At 39.7% G+C, this 17907-nt stretch overlaps 1 protein-coding gene across 4 annotated transcripts in view; it reads right to left on the bottom strand.

The window, feature by feature from the left end:
• CLIC5 (chloride intracellular channel 5) overlaps window positions 1-17907 on the bottom strand; it is a 79274-nt gene that overhangs the window by 33602 nt on the left and 27765 nt on the right. The window contains exon 1 of one of the 4 annotated variants that reach the window (XM_080388562.1): window positions 2403-17707. The exons of 2 other annotated variants lie outside the window; for them this stretch is intronic. The gene's annotated coding sequence lies outside the window, so the exon portion shown is untranslated. Of the gene's footprint in view, window positions 1-188; window positions 1390-2402; window positions 17708-17907 lie in introns of those variants that run through there. One more of the 4 variants, XM_080388561.1, reaches the window with a different exon arrangement.

Genomic DNA, 17907 nt, shown 5'->3' on the forward strand with positions numbered 1-17907 from the left:
TGTGTATCCTTTCAACTGCTCTCATCCTTCTGGCACTGCCTGCTTTGTGGACAGACTAGAAAACTCAGGACAGGTTTCTGACTCTATTTAAGTCTGTGGACTGCAGCTGTTGTCAGCTTGACATCTGCTTCAGTGCAAAATGTGGGCTTTCAGATCTAGATTTAAACCCAAGCACCCTGGGCACTCACTCTTTCCTGTTCACATCCAGTAAAGCAACAGCCTCAGACACAAACAACCAGATCCAGGCAGAAATCTCCATCTGAATCCTTCCGAGATTCAAGGCAGGTTTCAGCCATCACGTTCAGTCTGTTCCTATCTCTAGTACCTAATGAGTTGCCTACAAACCACTACAAAACAATAAAAAACTGCTAATGTTAGCATTGAGGAAACAGCTTATTTTTTCCTCTAAAAATTTATGGTCCTTAGCCATGCAAATTCTGACTTTGAGCCATGCAGGGATACAAATAACACTAGCTAAACTGAGCCAAAGCTGTGTCCAAGGACAACATCCTTCTACAATAATTATGCTTGTGGCCAAAGCTTTCGGGACGATAATGGTTTTGATAGATTTCCATTTTAATTTGTGGTGCCATTGTGTTTAAAAGATTCTTATAATCCTGGTGAAGCAACCAACCTTCCGCTGTTGACCCACATGGGTTGCATAACTGTATTTTATGCACACAGTGTGTGTCCAAGAACGGCTGATGAAAGAGCTAAGCAAATAATTTGCCCTTTTCCTTTGGAGAAAATACTATATTACTCTGTTTGCTCTCATAAATTTTATCTTATTAATATTCAAGCTGTGAGGTAGCATTTCTCTGTCTTAAAGAAGGAATCACTTCTAATTATTGCAGTTCTGTGAAACATTCACAGCACAACTAGAAACATTTTGAGATGTGTCCAGTTGCTACAAATTCAGGCCTTGTGGATGAAATGCTTATCTGAAAGATTTTCTGGTAAGCGTCGGGAACCTTTCTTATGTCTTGAACACAGCTTTTGATGATTGTGGATTTAAAAACAAATGCTAGATTTCCATCCACCAAAATATGGAAAGATTGTAGATTCAAGGCTTGGAGGCAACTCGTTCTAAAGTTTAGGGCTATATAATTTTTTTTTCTTTGGGTTCAGATTTTGTTTCAAACACTCAGACTCTAGAGGTGCTTGGATATGGGAGTACAGTTTGGCTGCACTTTTACCTGAAATTACGGATCTGCAATATGCCTGGCACATGGCATATAAAGAACCAGCAAACAATGTGAATTAAAGCGTGGCATGACATGAGGATGAGCAAAAGAAGATGCATTTCCTCATCTGCCTGAGGTGTGAGTAGCCTAGTTCTGCGAAATTTTATTAATTAACTAGTTAGCTCTGTTCTGCAAATTTGATGGCAAAATACCAGGCACCACTGTATTGCATACAATAATTACTGTAAAGTCACATTTGTTGATTTGGCTTTGGGTTGTTAAACCATTGCCAAGAACTTTTAACTTCTTACCCTTCATGAAAAGAGGCAAATGCTATAGGAGAAAACAGCGATACGATGCCAGATTTACCCTTGGCTTTTTCACCATCTCAATCATAATCACACCCTTCATAATGGAGTTGGCTAACGCAGTCTATGAACAATATATTACAAACCTAAAATTTGAAGAAAAACAGATTGATGACTGAATTAGAGGGCAAAAGACTGTAAACAGAAGGGTTGACTCTCATCTTACCTTCTCTGGATTTACTTTGGCTTATAAATTCACTGATTCTGATGCATTCTTCACCTGACTCCCTACAAAGTGAGTGTAAAACCCTGCTTTGCCAAGTCCTGCAAATACTTTGGGAGGGAAGCATCTTGTCTCACAAAAACACGCAAAGCTGCAGCCTTCCCACAGGTCTCCATCCTGCATGGAGGCAATCTCCTGCATGTCATCATCACCCGCTTCTTGTGCTGCAAGTAACAACTTCATCTTTTTCAGGAAAAAGACTCATGGAGACCATTGCCCTGCTGCCTCTAATTATATATTTTCATAGAAAGCTCAAGGGCTACACAGATCTGCATCTTTTCACATGTTCTCCAAGGCAATGGTGAAAGACCTTCTCAATAACAGGGAGGACTAAAGTAGGGACAGAGCAGCTGAATGGCAAGGAAGAAAAAGAAGGGATGGGTCATGTGAAGCTAAGGGATGCAGAAGTCACTGGGGACAGAAGACGTGAAGTCTCGGAGAAACAAGATTCACTTGGAGATCAAAAATAAAATTAATTGTGTAGTCAAACGAGGCCTCCAACAGCCCCAAATGGTCAAAATATCTTCCCAACACTTCCGAAAGAGTGGGAAACATTAATTGCTAGAGACATACTGGGAATAGACAGAGGAAATTCCAGAAACAAAAGATAAACTAAAGAAAAAGTACCGTATGATCTCTGTTCAGAGCTCCTGGATGTGGAAGCCAGGCTCATGATTTGGGTGGAGTCTGACTCATGGGTTTTGATCTCATGTGACTGGCATAACTGAAAATGCTACCACAAATCACAAGGCAAACTGGTGACAGAGGAGGGAACAGAATCAAAATCTCCCCAGCAACACAATTTATCCAATAAATTCAGTTCTTTTTTTCTGCAGAAAATACAGGCAAGGCTCTATCAGTTTTGTGAATCCATTCTCATTGTTTCTAACAGCAGTTAGTAATTCAACGTTCAGCACTCTGCAAGAGCAAAACTTTAGTAGGTAATAACTTCAAAGGCTTATCAAAGTGTCTCAAGATCCCTTGTGAAGTCTATTAACTCCCAGGAGGAAGAACACAGACTTCCCAGATTTAGTCACTCTTAGCTTTAAAGAAAAACAACTTGCTTAAAGCACCCCAGTAGTGCCTAAACACAAGTTTATTATGTATCTGTCCAAGGTTAAGGGCTCAGAAATGCAGGAATTAAATAATACCTTCACCAAGATCAAGAACTCAAACCGTGGATGGAAAGAAAAGAATACTTGACAAGCTAGAGAAACACCATTTATCCCTGTTGTTATTCACAAATCAGCACAAAAGCTTTCTCACGTAGGTTCCCTGAAGCACAGCAAAAGTGATCAACCATTTATAAAAGGAGCAAGTTGATGATACATGCACTCTCCCTGCCAGCAACACCAGATATTTCTGATTTAATGGTTTCAGCTAGGGAAAGTGGCTTTGTGGGCACTAGGATCAAGGAAATAGAGTTTTTCAAGTGCTGTGTAAGTCCCAAAGCTGTGAAAGGGAAGGGCTTCAGAACCTCCTTCTCCCTATGGAGAACGACGTCACCTTCCAGGTGAATTTGCTTTTCAAGGCAAATTCCCAGAGTGACTGTGGAACAGTAAAACAGATTAGAGGATTTGCTGAGTAAGGCTCTTCAGCCAATGCTCATCCCACTGAAATTTAAGTGAGATGCCTAAGGGGAGGTCACCTGTGTGGGCATCCAAAAGATGAATCTTTCACTTTGACTAAACCTGATGAGTGTCTGAATTTAGGTGGGATATATGTGGACCCTAGCAATAAAAAAGCCTGGAGTTTGTGGAGGCAGAGTTTCTAGAGAATTATTTCGCTCTAGCTTGGAAACATCACTTTCTGCTCCCTTTGCTTCACACAAGCTTACTTTTATTAGTTTACCTACTAAAAAAATAGGCTTTTCTACTTAATCTCCAGCTGTTAAGGTGCTTCACACCAACTGATGCAAGGTCTTGCCCTGGAACTCAGTATAATCACATCAGGAAAACCCTAACATCATACCAGCTGCTTGTCTCTAACTGAGTAATGGCAAGAATGAACAAGATGTTCTCCTTTATTATTTATAAGTTGCTACCCCTTAAATACTTCAGCTATTTTTAATGAAATAATTAAACCTTAAAGATATTTGTGTGCACAAGTGGGGGATGTACCGACATATTACTGAGGAACAAAATTAAGAAGGTTTCAGGAGTGGGGGAGAGGAAAAAAAAAATCTTGGTGATTTTATGAGCTTGTGTGAAGCATTTTTGTGAAGCAGCGGAACTATCGAGAGCCTCCAATCACTGCACAGCATAGCTGAACGACGTGAACAGGGAGATCTCCTCAAGTTCAAGGCAATACTTTGCCATAAACAAAATAACTGGAATAAATTTCCTAACTTCTTCCAAAAATACTCCACCTGGTACATGCACAGTGACTGCAATGCATACAGACAACTGTATATTATTTTAACTAACCCTAAGGTGGGAGGAGAGCAAGTTTCATTTCCAGTTATTCCCAAAACATAGCAGCTTTAAAGCAATATACCATCCCTAATAACGACTAAGAATCTAGCTTACAAATGGCAGCACTGGAAGGAGTTGTGTATCAGAAAGCAATGTGTTTTTTTCCAGGAAAATAATATATTTAGGGTTATCTATTCTCCTTCTCCTTTCATTTTTCATTGCATTGAGGTCACCCTGCACAATGGTTCGGTGCTCTCTTAGACTCTGGGGTAAAGTAGGGAGATATTTCTGATGACACTAAAACACATTTCTTTTTCCAAACGATTTTAACAAGTTAGCAAAAGCAAGCAGGCTAATTCACCTCAGTGTTTCCCATTAAGGATTAAGGAGGGATTTGATTTCATCATCCCTACAATCAAAATCTAGACTCACATTACACATGGTTACACCCTCTGTTTTAAAACTGGGAAAGTGCCTGCCTTTTGACACTTACCCTCCTTATGCTCAGAACCCAAAGGAGAAGTGAAAATCCTATTCGAAACACAGAGCAGGCCAGGAAATATCCTATTTATTGTGCCATTAAAAAAAAAAATATCTGTAATTATACCACCCACACAATAGCACAAATCTCCATTGTAGGGAAAAATCATTGGCTGCAACATGAGATCAGACATGCCAAGGTATTCCTTTAGTAAGGATCTTTTTTTTTCTTTCCAGTTTCTTGTCTCTTTTCTTTCACAACTTCTCATCCAAATGTAAAAGCCAGTAAGCTCTTTGGAGTGCCACCAACGGAGAGACAAGCTAAGAAGTTTATATTCATAGAGCAGCACTGGTAGGTCTCAAGTAAGAAGTAAATCTTGTAGCACAAGTCCTGTGTATCACAGGACACTCTTGTTGACTGTGGCTCTGGTTCAGGAAAGCGTTTAAGCATGTGCTGAAATACATCCCAATTCAGAGGAAGTATATGCTTAACTTTAAGCATGTTCTTAAGTCCTGATGATTTCAATGGGACTTAAGCACATACTTAAGTACTTTCCTGAATGGAGGCCTATAACAACAGTAATAAATTTGCTGTGCAGCATTTTAACTTCATTGGACTTCTTCCGAGATTTCATTTTGCTAGGAGAAATTCTGAGAAGCAGCCTTCCAAGGGAGGGCAGGATAGAGCAGAAATATATTCCTAAGCACACACACATGGAAATGGAGCATGTGCATATATGTCAAATAAAAATAGAGCATTTGCTAGAAAGACTGTCAGGGTAGTAACAAAACAAAAAGGAAGTGGTGAAATTCTTTAGCCAACTCCCCAAAAGCCAGCCAAAATGTTGTCCAAGTTTGGCATACATACAGTCGTATATTATAGATGTACATAAGCTTAACTCAGGTCTGCACTGCCAGCCAATTTGAAGAGAGCTGGCTTGTTACATTCTGTTCAAACTGGCTGAGCAGCACGTCAGTGAAACTGAGGATCTCCAGAGAGCTGTTGTTGCACTTCTGAGGTCTCTGCAGTTCTGGAGAAGATGCATTTGTACTCTTGAGACATCCTGAATTTTCAGGAGATGGAATTGCAAGTTGGAGACCCCACAGGCATCAGTAGTTAATACATGACAAGTATTTTCTTTAGGTTTGGTAAATCATTATTTTCCAGCTTTTTACATTCACATGAATAGCACCATGGGCGGGAAGGGATCAGTCATACAGGTCAGCTGCTGCCTGGGGATCCTTTCATGATGGCTTAGGATAATCACAGTTAAAGACCAATTGACTCAAGCTGGTCCATGCACCTAGGGCAAAGCAGATTCATCTGCCACATCAGCTGAGGTCCTGATAGCAGCATAGCAGCATGCACAGTGATCAACCTGTACAAATAGGTCTCAGTTTTCCCCAAGAGCTTTGTCGGAGCCACTAGCCACTGCATACGTTCTGCATGAAATATGTTTTGCTTTGAAATAAATTTTGCGATGCCTGAGAACTCCAGTCAGTCACGTGCAGTTTGGACTGAGAAAACTACAGACTCGATGCAGGTAAATAGTCTTATCACATGAAAATGACTCATGCTATTCCATCACCTTTTCTGCTTTCTTTAAAGAACTAAAGGCACATGACTTGACCAATATCAACAGAGTAGGAAAGCACTGACTGGTCTGACACCCTAGACTAAGAAATTATTTTGTTCTCATTTATATTTGTAGATCCCCTACTTAATTGCATGTGTCCAACTTAATAAGAAATTGATAGTTCCTACTTCCTTTGATTATCTACTATAATGAAACTTCCCACACCAAAACGTACACAGAAATACAAACACGGGGGGGTGTGGGTGTGTGAGTACGCATAGGTATACATATATATAGATATAGATACATGCAATAAGGCTGGAACGAATGTATTTTTTTTCTAGGAGACCATGATCCAGCATTCTCTGCTGTGAGGAATTTCTGCATACCACATCTGACTTTCACATGGTCATGTACAAAGGAAAAGCCCCCAGAAGAGGAAGAATCATTAAGTAACATCAGCAGTATTGTAGAGACAAACCACATATAGCACGTCCTTATGTTCTTTTAATGTCAGCAAAATACCAGCTAAAGGATGGGTGGTAAATGCTGCCTGACATTTTCAAAGTGGCTAGCACTTTTAGCTCCTATGAGACAATTTGAAGGCAGCTGACTTCTCATAAGTATCAACTCTCTACACTTGGAAAATCAGGCCATAAGCCACCCAGAAGGAATAAGCTGTTTATAAAACTCTTAGTAAGAATTTTCTAGATTTGCTTTGGGAGTATCACTGACTGTGATCTTCCTGAGCAACTAGACAAAAAATTAAATGTTGAAAAACAAATCTCCATTGGAAGAATATTCTTTTGAGGAGCACACTTGGAATTTGACAAATACCTGGTGAAGATGTGCAGTGCTTTGGCTGTACCACCTCGGAAATATGCCCGGAGTCCTGGTCTTTGGCTACCCCTGCAGTCCAGCTGAGGATGGGCAGGGTACCGGGACCATGCAAAGCTGTAAGAGCACAGGGTCCTAATGTGCAGCTTGCACAGGACTCTCAGGGTTCCCGGCTGCCCGGCAGCCCACCCACCAGACAGAATTTCCTTTCAATGTCACTGACTTATCTCAGTTTCCCTCCTTGCAGAAAACCCACAGCTTCTGTTCAATAACACTGTGAATGTTTCAAAATGTGTTGTTTAGACTTAGAACAATTCAGACCAAAATCATGAAATTCTTCAAAGCCCAAAATTGCCATTCTCATCCCAGCTCTCGTTAGCAGATTATGCAAAAAGTTCACACGCTTCTGGACACAGTGGATTGGAAACATATATGTGTCTTTCTTGGCTTGATGGCCAAATAGCAATCAACTTTTACACTTCTTCCTGAGCCTTTTCCAACCTAATAAAGTAATTATTTTCCTGTCACTCACCAGTATCACAACACAGGATCCTCTGTACCCACATTAGCCACTGGATGTAATCACAGAGAACAGCTTTTAAAATCTTTCCTTTTTTGGGGACCTATCAATAATTCACTGTGAGTGAGATGCCACAGGAGCAAGAAAAGAACTCAAGAAATGACAGGTATATAAGCTTAACATATAGAAAGATACTGGAACAAATGTTTAAACGGTAAGCTCACAAGCGCGAGTGGAAATGTAAAGTTGATAAGAGAATAGGGACTTATCAGGAACAAATGACATTAAACCAAGCAAATTTTGTTCTCCGACGGAGTACCCAGCACAGCGGGTAGGAAGGAAGCAGCAGGTATCTAGAAGCTGGCTTCCGTAAGGTTTCCAGCACAAGTTCCAGACTGTGTTTTCATAAACAAAGTAGGGGAATAGGACCTGTATGAAATCTCTGCAAAGTGCTTGTATGAGTGGTTGAAAAAATACTTACGGAGTAGTAATAATCAAGTTTTCTGTTAGTCTAGAAACACACAACAAATAGAGGTACCGTAAAGGTCTACAACAAGGCGAGTCATATTTAATGTTTCCATTAGCAAAATGGAGGAAGGAATAGACAGAACCTTACAAAATTTCCTGACAGCAACAAACACAGAGAGGTTATTAGTATTTCTCAGGAGAGGAGTAGACTCCAAAATAATGCTGAGAAGTTGGAAAACAGTGTCCAAAAAAACTTAAATGGAATTTAGGAAATTAAAACTCAAGGTATAAAATGTAAGAAGAACAAAATCTGATGTACAAATGCAAGATGAGGAATAGCTGGTGAGGCTGTGAGGATGAAGCAAAGGAGTTTTTACATCAATCACAAACAATATGAAACATCAGCATATGCATCTACAAGCAACAGTAACAAGATAATGTGATGTACAGATGATGTTCTACCACTACATGACAGTCCTCAAACATATCTAAGACTGTTTTACGAAGAGGATGATGTTCCATTGTTGCTCATGCCCACAGAGGATAGGATTAAGTATTTTGCTTAATCTGCAACAATAAAGCTTTTTTTGGGGAAAAAATCCAGTGTAATTATAGGACTAATGAAACACAAAGCAGGCTATCTAAGGAGGTTGTGTAAGCTGCATTAGCAGAGGTTTTGAAAAAAATCAAAAGGAAAAAAGTTGGTAAAACTGTCTTGATTTATTCCACCCTGCTGCAGAGCAGAGAGGGTGCATAGGATGTTTTTAAAATCCTTTCTAACAGTATATATTAGTGACTCTGACAATAAATTTGGTTTTGCTGTTAGTGTTAGATGCTTGGTGGCACAGACTTTCGCGTTCCTCTGACCTGCACAGGATGAAGTCTGGCCCCAGTGAAGTCAATGGGAATTTTGCCTGTGATTTTGACGCAATCCAAATTTCACTCATAGGTTTAATGGCCAGAAGGGACAATTACAATGTTTTTTCCTGACCTTTTGCATAATACAAACACAGATTTCACTCAGCCTGTAGCCAATATCTTGCGGTGGAACTAGAAGGTATGTTTTGAAAGGTTTTTCGGGATAGACATATGCGAGACATAGAGTGGTAGTAAAATCCCCTCTAGCGGAGTATATTTGCAGTGCAGGGTGAAGTTCCATGGAATTCAACCACAAACATCCAATTTGTAGGATTTTGCTAAAGGTAGCTAACTTGCCCCATCCCTTATATATGTAACTTCTTTCTTTTTTTTTTAATCTACCGGTTGCATTCTGTATGTGGGTTTAAGTGCTAGAAGGAACCTCAGTCACAGGATTTGGGGAATCAGGCCTCAGTGGTACTCAGTTGGTAAAGATGCTCAATCAACTGCTACTTGGTTATCTTGGCTTACAACACTGTATCTCATAGGAAGAGGTGAGGACTTTGAACAAGAAAGCCATAAATCCTTTTTTAAGACAAATAAACTTGTCATGCAACATATTCATACCAGATGGCTGTTCATGCCCTGTATATGCAGAATGCAGCTCCTACATTTTGGAAGCTTATGCCTATAGGGTCATACTCTCGTTTTGGCCTTTTGGTGCCACAGCTGTTAATGGATTATAGTCTAATACACTTGATCTAATTCTGTAACAGTCAATATTCCTATAAAATATTCCCACTATTGATGAATATTCCACTGACTTCAGTGAGAGCAGAGTCATGCCTTGGATTCACTAATAAGTGATAAAAACCACAAGTGGGTTTATGGGCTCTGGAGAAAGAACCTGGGAAAGAATCTGGTTTAGCTAATCACAAAGCACCATTTACATTTATAATTGTTTCAAATATTGATGATTCTATATCCTGAGAGCTGATTAGAGATGTAAAAAAATCATTCCTCCAGGAAAACTGCAGAAAATAAAATGAGAGATAAATCATTGTCAAGAGGTAGCAATGCAAATTATGGTAGAATTATTCCTGCTTCTAGCAGAGATCAGGTGCAAATAAGGAGTCATTTCTCCAAAGAAAGCTCTACGCAGATCTCCGGTTCCCATTACAGTACCAGAATCCTGCATACAGTTTTTCTTGTAAGAATTAAATCTGTGCACATCTGGAATCTGAATGTCTGTTAACAATCTCTGAGCCAGGGACAGTAATCTGGTCATATAGTATATTCTGCAAATGCTGATGAATTGCAGCCAAATTTCCATGCCTCTAAGCAACGTATTGAACTAACAGCAGCCAGGTGCTGAAAGTTAATGCTGAACCTGAAATCAGATCCAGGGCTGAATTATTTATTGAAATTCCATGACTTTCATTGCACTATTAGAAGAAAGAGTAACTTGCAGGCACTAGAAATAAAGGTCTGAATGGTGGGGTGTTACTGATAAGGGCATCAGCTGACCCCAGTGTGGGCCATAATCTACCCTTGATGGTCTCATTTGGTATCTTATTTAACATCATAAAACTACTCTTCATCATTGACTTCATTGAGCAGGATGAAAGAGCAATCAGTAACTCTCAGGAGCTATCCTGCACTGGCCAGGACTTGGTCTTTCTGTCTCCTTTTGCATCTCCGCAGTTGACAGTGCTGCACAGGGTTTGAGAGAAGCTTCATCCCGAGATGCGTTGAAAGTTTATGACCTTCAACTGAAAGCATGTCAAGTCGCATTGCAAAGGAGCAGCACATTGCAGGCTCAAACTAGACTTTGGTTTGATGTTTGCATCTCAGTCTGACTTCCCAATGCAACCCACAGTACCTTGAATAAAATAATTATTTGTTACAATATTACCAGCATATGGACCAAGACTTACTGCCATGAGAATACAAATGCAATATAAACTGTTTTTCTGGTTCCCAGGTACTCACAGAGAAATCATTACAGAGTTTAGTGGATATTGTATCACCTTTATTATTTTCTTACCTGCCACAACTGCTGTTTTGTTCATCTGATCATTTACACAGACATATCGTCAAATTTAGCCATTAAAGGGGTGTTACACTACAAAGTAGTTTTTTCCGATAGCCATCTACAAAGGAGGGGAATGTGACTTTCTCTGAATATTTCATTAAACAAGAAACAGAGCGCAAGTTCTGAGTTTGTATATGTAAACACCTGCAATGAAAACAGAAGTCTAAGACATACACACAAACAGCAAGCAAACATTCCTTGTGACTCATCTAAAAGCCAATTTGTGTTTTCAATATCAAATGCTCAAGAAAAAACCCAGTGATGCTTTCCAAAAGCTACTGAGAAATTTTGCGTAAGTGTGTATAGCAGTAGAAGTGTAATTTGCAAGTATTTTACAGTACTGACTTCTGAAACTAATGTGTGACAAATGTTGTAAATGGAAAAAGTTAATTTGATCAGTGAGTAGAGTTTGGATCACATTTCTTGTCTACTCACTGCCTCAGTGCAGGATGGTTTCTTAAATCTCTGTGTCTATACAGTCCAGTCAGTTTGAAATGCTGCAGTCATGCTGCTTTACAAACTTCCTACACAAAACAGCTTTGGCAATTTTCTTAAAACACATTTTGACTTGATGCTCAGACTGAATTTCTTCTAGTTTCATTTTATCCTGATATCCAGCATAAAGAAAACTTAACTTTAAATGCTATTTATTAACATATTTTTTAGTTTTCTTCCCTTTATACAAAATCTTAAATATGCCATTACAATTTCCCTAGCAACTCTTACTGTCCTCTTGCTTCTGGGATCCTTGACCATGCTGTCTATTCCAAATATTTTTTTTTTGTTCTATTCTCATCACTCCTGAGTCCCTCTCTCACTGAGGACCCTCATGCTCCAAGTGGAACACTCTCCAAGAAGACCAGCAGTTCCCCCAGCACAGTCATACAGCAAAACTCTTCACCAGCCTGTTCTTTCCTATCACACCTGTCCCAGAAGCAGTAGTAACCTCCCCAAACCTCTCTTGTTCTCTCTCTTCCCTCCACAAAAAAAAAAAAAAAAAAAAAAAAAAATCTTGATTTTTCTCTCATTTTATTTCCCCTGCCTTTCAAACACATACTTTGTTCACTGGCTTCACCAACCAAGTTGGTGACAGAAACACTGGTATCTGCCCCCACCTCCCATCCCTCCCATCCCTTCCCCTGACCATCCACTCTATTTCTGTGACATTGTCACCAAGCTGCCTTACTCAAATTAAACAAATCCCATTTGATACGGTGCAAACGGACCATGGCATGGGAACCATGCCTGGTAAGTCCTTTCATCCATTTACCATTAAGTTCATGAGAAGGTGCCACCTTCTCCTTCTCTGACAACACTCTCCAATCAAACTCTGTAAGTCAAATCTTTATTGTGCTTTTTCATCCAGCTTCATGATCCTGGAGACCTAATCACTGTTTGGCACTCTCACAAACAAGTTCTTTCTCACAGTTTTTCCCCTCTCAGGCTTAACCAAATAGACGCAAAATATTACCTGAATCTTCTTGGTCCTACTGTCTGTTCTACAGGAAAATGTTCACTTAACGGTCACTAAAATTTGTCACTACAGTTTTCATCTGTACACACAGGTTTGGGCTGATAAAGCTGGGTTTTGTGCTGTGGTAGGAGCACACGGCGCTTCCTATGCCATGCGCGTGCTTCAGACCTAGACTTTATTCTAGATGGCTTACAGAGATTTCATGCTGTCAATCTACAATCTTTCTAGTCTTCTATGTCACTTCTATATATTTTATATTTATAGGTTTACATTTTATATTTACAGATTCATATTTTATAAAAAGTATTTCACATTTTACATGTACAGATCTATTTTATATTTACAGTTTGTCATGCAATCTGTTAAGAGGCATGGTTAATCTGTTTCCCAGCATGGTTAATTAATTATAATACACACCTTACCACCGTCTGATGCTCTACTCTTAAGACAGGTAACCCGGCCTAACCATTGTATCTAAAGCAGGGCTGAACCTCACCCTGCCCCATTTAACAAGTTTCTCTGGCAGCATTTTGGTTTACCCTGCGCTCCCGCTCAGAGAAGGTAGTGGTTTCCATTTGCAGGCTGTCAGTGAGCTGTTAGCCTGGCCGACTGCAGAACGCCATTCCAACCCCACACACCAAGCAGCCGCCAAGAAAAGCTTATTGGAACATCCAGGTTAATGAGGTAATTGAGAAACTAGTATTGGGCAAGAGAATTTCTGAAAGTTTTATATACGTTTGTGTACAGCCAGGCCAAATTCACACAAGCACCTGAACAAGCTCTGAAGAATTAGCCGTTTTTTCATGTTTACTTATAATTTGCTCTGAAATGGAGATTTTTTTCTGTTGTCATGAAACATCAAGCGTACAGGTTGTCCTTGAAAAACAACAAATACAGAAAAATCCTATGAATTCACACTTCCAATGAAGAGCTTAAACGTCAGTCAGTACAAAACCCCTCTTTCAGACAGCATGCCACACCATGGTTACTAACTGCACTCTCACAGATCCTGGATATGACTTTAAATAAATGTTAAATAAATATTTAAACACACAAATTTAAACTAATAAGATATTTAAATATTTTTTTAAATAAACTGACAGTAATAATCCTTGGTGCTCGGAGTGGAAGAGATGACTAGGGGCTAATTATGAAAAGCCCTTCTTGCTCATGGGAGCTGCAGCAAGGTGCTGCCACATGTGCAGACATAGCTAGGAGCAGTGGCCAAGGTCAGGGGAAAGAGGCATTTCCTTCTCCTGGAAAAGAAAATTGATGTTTCAAGGTTTGTCTCTGTCAGGGGAGTGGGACTGCACTTCCTCTAAGTTCCCCTCTGGGTCCCATCCTTTCCAGGCTCTTCAAGGTTGGACCTGAGTAGCTTTCTACAATCAGCACTTTTAAAAATTATTATTTTTCTTGTAGAATCATCTCTTTCGAAATAAATATCAAACCATCAGGCAGAGATTATTCTCAGCCCAGTAAGAAGATGAAGTGATCCCATAGACACATATTGTAGGGCTGCTGGTTTCAGCATACCAGGATGGGCAGGTAGATACTTCCCAATCTGAAACAAGTCTTCCTGCATGCATGTTCATTTGCCTTTATTACAGACCAAATAGTGAGAAATAAGACTTATGGGGTGTAGGAAAATAGAGCTTAACTGTGGGACTCAGATATATTTGCTTTAAAAAAGAAAACAAAACCAAAAATTCAAAGTTAGAGCACCTCAATATACGGAAGTAAATATTTCCATATAAAGTAAAATGCAGTAAAACAAGGCAAAAATACCATTCCTTATCAGATTGCATGGGTGAGTCAACAGAGAAGAAAAGTAAACTAAAATTATTCAAGTGATACTGGAAGTCTGAAAAAAGCCTTCATAACAAAGGGGTTTGGAGTACTGGATCCCCTTGGCATGCTCTGAGCATTTAAAAGGACTGGGCACAGAATAACAGCTAACACTGCTAGTCTGAGAGATCCTGTAACCTGCAAGAATATTCATGATTCAACCCCCCTTCATCCAGGAAGAGCATTTTTTAAAATACCATAAATAAAATAAACAAACAAAACAGGTCCTCATTTGCACAGTGAATCAGCAGCAATGGCTCATCACAAAACACTGGGCAGTGAAAGAAAATAATTTCCTCCCATGATATGCATTCGTATCTATTTGAAGCTGCCCATTCAGCAGCTAAAAGCAAAAGGAAAGCAGTAACACAACGTGCCTGTTGACCCACACAAATTGAATCACAATCTAGAAAAACACCGTCAACAATAGTGATGATCCATCGGGGCCGGTTTCTCTGATTTCCACTTGTTTCGGACAATACACAGGTACAGACACGCACCAGCACCCAGAACCACAATAGCTATATGTGGTGGCTGGCAAGGTTCAGGATGTTTATTTGGGTGTCAAAATGTCACAGGGAGGACAAGCTTGGCAATTGATATAAAGAAGCCTCTGCCCAACCATTCAATTCAGTATTTTGTGAGGAGTTAAACCACAACACTTGAGTAGCTTTTAAAGTCATTTAACTATGTAAAGAAAAAAGAAGCGCAATTTTAGCTGGACAAGCTACCAGGCTACACAGATATGAAAATGGATGTTGGTGCAAATGTTTCACAGGACATAAAGCCAAGGCAGAGAAATGTGGCATGACTTAGGCAATAGCAGACAGAAAGGGAATTCTCATATCTCTCAGTTTTATCTCTTCCTTCATCTCAGCCTCTAGGTCTGACCCATACTGACACAGCATTTGGAGCCCTGGCCAAGCCAGCATCTGCGCAGTCTTTGGAGGCCCTTGTGAAGTCTGGCCCTTGCATATCCAGATAAAGACAAACAATCACATGTTAAACCACTACCTGAACCAATCACATCCCATTATCACACCCAGGATACCCAGAGACAATTTTAAGACACGCAAGCAGCCTCTGAACATCATTTCTGCTAGCGTGGCTTTGACCAAATTCAACACAGAAATCAAAGATTTTTTCTGTGCTTGAACCAAGCCCTGTTCTGGTTTGCTGAGATATCTTCCATCGCAACACCTTCCTGGTTTGTAGGTTTTGTGGCCTGTTTATTCCTGCATTGAGTCTAACTACATGTGTTTCATTACAGCATATCTAGTCTTGATCTGAACCAGAAGAAGAGAGGGCACAACTTCTTTGGTGGATCATTCCAATGGTTAATCACCTTTACAGTTACTGTTAAGCTTATTTCTAACTCAAGTATATCTGACCTTAACTATTAATGTCTTGTTATACTTGTTACCGCTATATCAAAAAGCCCCCTACAGATACATTTAATATTGCAGTCATTTAGTCTTTTACTTAAATGAGAAAGACTGCCTTAAAGATGGCAACCTTAAGTATTTTTTAAGCCTTAAAATTATTCTTCTCTACATCTTTTCCAACATTGTAACACACATTAGCTCTGCGTGCATTTAAAATCACCAGCCAAAAGATAATCTAAACCTTGACCCCACACTACTAATAGCAAAGGGAGAAAAAAAAAAAGCATAGTTGTGACTAGCATAATTTGTGTATTTATTTTTGGAGAATTTAGTGTGAATTACTAAGCAGGTGTGGTACATGAACACTAAATCAGTCATGCTAAGTGCTGTACAAAAAGCAAAAGGCACAAGAGCTATGCCTAAAGGATGGAGCAGGAGCACAGGACCAGAGTGGTGCTGTATTTTTTACCTCAGGTACTGGGTTTTGCAAAGAGAACCATGCTCAGAGACATCTGCCGAAGCACAGAGCAGCCTACACAGCCTAGAACTGAGGTCTAGGTACACTTAATAGCTGAAGGCATCTACAAAGGTCATACTTCTCTTATCACCCTGTGTTTTACTACAAAGTATTAAAAAAAAAAAAAAAAAAAAAAAAAAACAAAAAACACAACAACAAACAAACCACAACTTCTAAGCATTAAAAACCTATGCTAAACTATCTTTTATGAATTGCAGACAGTTGTTGACCTTAGCTGTTAGGAATTTTTTGAGATGGGAGCATACAACTCCATGGATTGGCTCTTCATACTTTGAACTCCACCGCTAGCCTGCAGCAGCACACACTCTTTGGAGGTGATTAACCCTTTTCCAATCAGTAGAGCACTATACTTACATGTCTTTATTAGCAGCAGAAGTTAGAAGACTTTATATTTGCTTTGGCATCTTCATGGTTAACAGAAAGGGAAACTAAAGCCATACATAAATCAAGCAAACTTCCTCTGTGTGTAAACTCCATTCCCGGTATCATGAACAGGTATTAACACCTGAATATTGGTGAATGGTGAACTGAGTCATGATATTTTTCTCTTAGAACAGAGGAAAATGCAAAAGAATCAACAAAAATAGTAAAAAAATGGGTTTTTTACAGCCCAACTTACATAAGGAAGAAAAGAAAATCACTATTTCCATATTCAATCTTTGCAAGTTTTAAATGTGTGAAATTCAAGTTTTACAGAATTTAGAGCGAATGAAAATCAGCTTTGGCCTTGAATATTAGCCTTTGAACATTCTTACTACATTTTGTATCAAGCACATACAGGTGAATGCCATGAGCTTTTGTCATCTGCTTTGCACAGAAAAGTATTGACTATCAAGAATGAGGATTTAGATGAGCAAACTATCACTATCTGAACAACTCCATCCTTAATATAATGTCAATTATGCCAAAGTAGCTATAGCAGGGATAGGTTTGATGACTCCTGTCCTACAAAGGCATTAATAAGTTATTACAACACAACCCTCCTGAAATACATTTCAGTGAGTGCTTCATCTCAGTTTTATGCAGAGTTGCCAAAAATACATATAAAGGAGCTATTTCAGCATCCTTTGGCAATCAGGTACATGGGAAAAAACTGAAGAAGCATCCAAGCTCCAGATACGCAACACCCCTTAGGCAGAAGTTGAAACAGAGTACCCTGGGGACCAACATAGAAATCATGCGGGATTAGGACGCTGGTATAAATTTCTGAGTCTGAATGCCTGTAAGAACAAGCAGAAAAAAACAGAGAAGGTGAAAAAGAAGGTACTACAGAAGATGTCAGAGCCTGAGAAGGAAAAAGGAAGGCAGGGAAGAGTGGACAGGGTGCCAGCAGAAAGTAGCTTTGGCTCACCTGCTGCGAGAGGCAGCTCAAAGTGAGCTCCTCACCGCACCACCGCCAGCTGGGCACAGCACGATGCTAACACGGCTGCACAAATTCTGCGCTACACTTATAAAGCACCCAATGGCCTGTTCCTGAGAGCAGACAAATGTCAAACATCCAATTTCCTTTGGTTTGATTTCTTTTATGCTCAGGAAATTGAGATTTTCAATTTACTTTGTCAGGAGACAGTTCTGTATTGGAGACCTGATCCCATCAGAGGATCCCATCTTTTCTGTTTTAAGTGGTGCCCAGGATGCTGT

The sequence above is a fragment of the Falco punctatus genome (genome assembly GCF_963210335.1).
Source record: "Falco punctatus genome assembly, chromosome: 5".
In the NCBI taxonomy this organism is placed as follows: Eukaryota; Metazoa; Chordata; class Aves; order Falconiformes; family Falconidae; genus Falco; species Falco punctatus.